Genomic DNA, 5000 nt, shown 5'->3' on the forward strand with positions numbered 1-5000 from the left:
AACAAAATCAAAACAAAACAAAACAACAACAACAAAACCCCTAAACAAAACAAGAAACAAAAGAACCCAACAAAAATCACAATTAAAACAAAAAACAAAAACGAAAACAACATTGAGCACATACAAATAGAAATATCCACTAAACGCGCTCAAATTGCTTTCAAGATGCCCTAAGCCAAACGTAACACTTAGCTTGTAAGACGAGACACGACACGTGAAGATTAGAACTAGATTTCGACATCACAATTTTGTTCCGAAATTGTACAAGTGTAGACTGAAAAGTCTTGACACGGCGCTTGTATTTTCAAAACTGTAATAGATACAACATTGACAAAAGTATCAAAACAAAGCTCTGTTTATGTCCTTATCACATTAAACGTCATCATATTCACTGTTCCCATCCACACGGAGCCGCCAACAATGCACCAGTTATTGCATCGCGTCGAATAGGATTTCACGCGGTAAAATTCGACACCATCGAGTCACCCCCGTCTGCACCACGCCATCACTGCCAAAATCTGTCCACTTGAAGTGTATCTAAAGCCTAAAAACACACCAAAAAAGGGAAAAACTCACTTGGAGCTAAGTCAGAACTGTAACGGGGATATTCTTCGACTTCAAGAAAACTTTCCATTCCATTGTGATCATGCGTTTGTATGAGCATTCTCGGTTTCCAACGGGCAAATACCTATTTGTAACCCAGGATTTTCGAACGTTATCCAAGTCAAGAGCCTCCAAGAGCCGTGCCTTCATTTGTTTTGGTCTTTTTTTTCTGTATACCACAGTCACTTGTGACCCAACTCTCTCGTCAACCTGGTGATTTGTCGGAGTGAAGCAGATAAAAAACAAAACAAAAACGAATTAAACGTTGAAATGTAACCGGTTGTCTCAAAGTGGTATCACATCGGGGAGACCATAATGCATACAATTGAATTGTAAGCTTAACTTGATAAAGAATCAATAATCCTTCTCACCTCACCTCATTCTCCTGACCGGGGTAGACGTAGAGGAGACATGGGAGATGACGTTACGATAAGGGCCTTTCATCTAGATCTGTCTTCAGTTTTCCTCATTAGTATTGGGCTGTCCATCGATCCTTGTCCATTCCTTTACAATACGTATCCATCCAGCACTTTGTTTGCTGTCCTCTCCTTCTGCCTCCCTCCAAGGTCCCTTGCATAATGGTTTTTACCAATGCCTCATGGCGAGATACAGAACCAAATCAGGACAATTTTCTTCTTTTGACTATTGACAGGATGGATTCCTTTGGTCGGCTATAGAGACAACTCCTTTGAAAACCTCTTATTTGACGTATAGTCTATCCAGATGATTCCTCGAATGCCGTTTGGACGGGATGTGTCACATACAATCTGCAAAATCTTCGGTTTGTGGGCTGATAAAATTGCATCCATAATTTTAATTCATGTTTCAATTTTTGACGGCTATGTGTTCTGGTGATATGACACTCGTCTTTTGTTCCGAAGGGCCTGAATTCGAGTCCGGCTCTGAGTAGTTAAGTTTTTGAAAAAGTCTTTTCACTCCCATTTTCTCACCGTGCATGTATAAAACGTTAACAGCGTTGTCTCTTCGGAAACCATTGTAATATCACTTAACAGGCGCCATGAAAAGTGTTGCTGTTGGCTAGGGGCCTCTTGTAAAGCGCTTTGAGTATGTTTAGTGGATATTGCGCTATACAAATGCTCAAGATATTTTATTTTTTAAATTCAATTTTCATATAAACCACTCCGACAGAATGCCAATTTGAGACGACGAAGCGGCGTGTTATTTTATATCATGTATTTCTTATCGTTATCTCGATGGATGAGAAGATTATTCTGTTATTTGTTGAAAGTATAAAATTGTCGAGCATTTCCAATTCAAAGATTTTAAGTGATACTTTCATAATAAAATGATACTAAGCTGCTTTAAGCTGTGGATTGTAAAAAGTAATAATTGACAATGAATATAACATCTTCAAAAAGAAATAAATTCCAAACACAGAATGCTTCGGACTCAAAATCCTTCTTCAGCCAACAACAATAAAAGAAAACAAAAGATAGAATTTCCCTTTATTCACCCCATAGGGGAAATTTGTCTTTGGGATCTATTTCAAAGGAAGACTGGAATAACCCAAGCGTCAGCCGCAGCGCAACACCGAAAGCTTAGCTAGGGCGAGGTGATTTGCTGAAGGCCACAAAAGTGCAGTGGGTGTTCGAACTAAGTACGGTATCGCTGAGCCACATTGCCCATAATAATAATGTTGTTGTTGACTGAAGAATTGTTTTCATCCCAAAACGTTCTGTGTTTGGTATTTTATTCTTTTTTTTTAAAGCTTTTATATTCGTTTTTGTTTATTATCTTTTTCGAAATAATAGCCCGGCCAGCTTAATACGGCTTCCAGACGATTGGTTACTTTATTGTTCCATTGTCTGGTTTTGTATTGAACACTCCTTGTATCTGGGATTACTGACTATTCCAGGCAGTAACCGATTAAAACACGGAGTTTGAATTGGTTTGAGAAAAAAATAGGGAACACGAAAATTAAACAAGAACAATAATAAAACATCCAAAGATTATCACTTTACGAATGACGCGGATGTCGTATTTTTAAAGATAAAGATCTTTTAAAAAGTATGTATGGAATAGTGTCAGACAAAGTAAGAAAGAAAAATACAAAAACCTTCCCCTAAAAAATCAGTCTTCGTTGACTGGGAATCGAATCTCAGACCTCCTGATGACCTGTCCGACGTGCTACTATTACGACATACACCACAGAAATTCGATCGCCAGTCGAGCAAGATTGATTTTTTGGGAAGGTTTTTTTTTTCTCTGTTTATTACTTCATTGCTAAAACTGGCACTATTACATATACAATTTCTCAGATCTTTATTTTTCACCCGTGTCTGCTCCCTAATTTTTCAATTTAAAGTTACTGATACTGATAAAAAAGGATGAAATTTAAAGAAACCACAGGATCATAATTCAGTCTTGTTTAAAACCGTAAGATGATATAATGCCAATTTATTATACGTGAATACCGCCGGGAATGAGTTAACGAAGGCAATCCTAGAGTTTTAAAAATGTCTACCTCATCTGTAACAAGACGACCTTAACTTCATAATAAATTACAAAGAGCTTGTCACAATTGAGGCTGTGTAATATGTCGCTATTGTGACAAAATTACTCCAATAACAATTTGTTTTTCGAAAAACTAAGGGAAAAAAATTGTTTTGATTGCATCTATCAGATAAATAATGCAAAATGAAATAAAAACAGGTTATCTAGCTCCAATAGTATAGCAGAAAAAGTTTTTCTAAGGTTTAAAAAAAAAGTTTGGACAGAGGATCAACTTTGTCCACATTTTTTCAGCACTTTAAAAAGTCAAAACTTTCAGCATTATGTTTATTCTTCATTATTTAACCCAGAGCGACAAATGAAAGCACATATTTTTTTCCACAGATTTTCCAAATATTGGAAGGTATTGGAGTATTTTTGTGGCGAAAGTCACAAAACCGATCTTTCATCACAGAATCAATTCTTAAACTGGAATCTTAAGACGTCTCAGGTTTATAAATTTTACAACAATATATGAATTAAAAGTTTTCTGGACAAAGTGAATACAAAGCTGTGGACTGTAAAAAGTAAAATGGGAAAACCAAGAAAAACCTAACCCCCCCCCCCCACCCCCCACACCACCCCCCCCCCAAAAAATAATTTAAAAAAAACAAAAAACAAAAAGAAAACAAAACAAAACAAAAAAACAAACAAACGAAAAATAAAAAAAGAAGAAACAAAACAACACCAACAAAATACAAAAACCCCGGTCAAATGAACATTAAATAGCTCTCATTCCACTAAACGTATTAAAAAGGATATCAAATATTTTTAAAACATTGCTGTTTACGGCCAGGTACTCATTTCATACCTGGGTACGGTGATAAAATGTGTGTAAAGAGCCTTTTCCTAGGACACAACTATGTGACGCACTCAACGTGAGTCGAATCCAAGATCTTCCGATTCGAAGGAGAGTGTCATACCACAAGATCACATAGACTACAACAGCTTCATTACCGAACAGTACACTAAATACAGAACATTTAAGACTCAAATTTAGAAGTGAAATGTAAGGAAATAAGAACCATTAAGTCTTTTTCAATGTACGAATTTGTATCTTTTCTTTACAATGAAGAATATAAATTAAACCCAAGTTTCAGATCTGAGGCTAAAAATCAAATGTCCCGCATTTAGTTCATCCCAACATAATACCGCTTTGAGACGGTGAGTCGCATATTTTCTGATGTTCCAGTCTAAACCGTGCTTTCTCCATGAAGTCCCAGGTTTGAGATTTTTTTAAAACCAAACTGAAGGTCATTTAAATCGATCGATCGATATTTGAAGGAGGATATTTCTTACCGGCCAAAATTTTAGACACATGTTTTTTTCAAATTAGGTACGTCGTATACTTGGATATTAGTTAATGGATGTCTGCAGTATGCAGCAGGACTATTAATAATGTACGTCTATAAGGTCTTGTGGTATGACACTCGCCTTCGGATCGGAAGGTCCTGGGTTCGAGTCCGACTCTGAGCGACGCATAGCTGAGTCCTTGGAAAAGGCTCATTACTCACATTCTCTCACCGTACTAGCGTCTAAAATTAGTACCTGGCCGCTAACAGTGTTGAATCTGTCGGGGGAAAAATGTAATATCACCTAATATGCGTCATGTCTCGTCCTATTTGTTAATAAATGTTACTGTTGCCTAATGACCAGTTGTAAAGCGCTTTGATCAAGTTTAAATCTTATTGTGCTCTATGAAAGCTCAAGTAGTTTTTTTTTATTTTCAAAATTACAAAGTCTTTAAAAATTAAAAAAATCTTTTTAAAGTTCCATTAAGCAATCATCATAAAAATTAAAAGTTGCTCTCTTTGATCAATAATATGAAAATGACAAGCGACGCATTCATTTAACGCTGCTCCCTAATATGTCATGCTGGAATATTT

This window comes from Berghia stephanieae, chromosome 5 (assembly GCF_034508935.2).
Source record: "Berghia stephanieae isolate SIO BIC M18660-M18661 chromosome 5, UCSD_Bste_1.3, whole genome shotgun sequence".
Taxonomy (NCBI): Eukaryota; Metazoa; Mollusca; class Gastropoda; order Nudibranchia; family Aeolidiidae; genus Berghia; species Berghia stephanieae.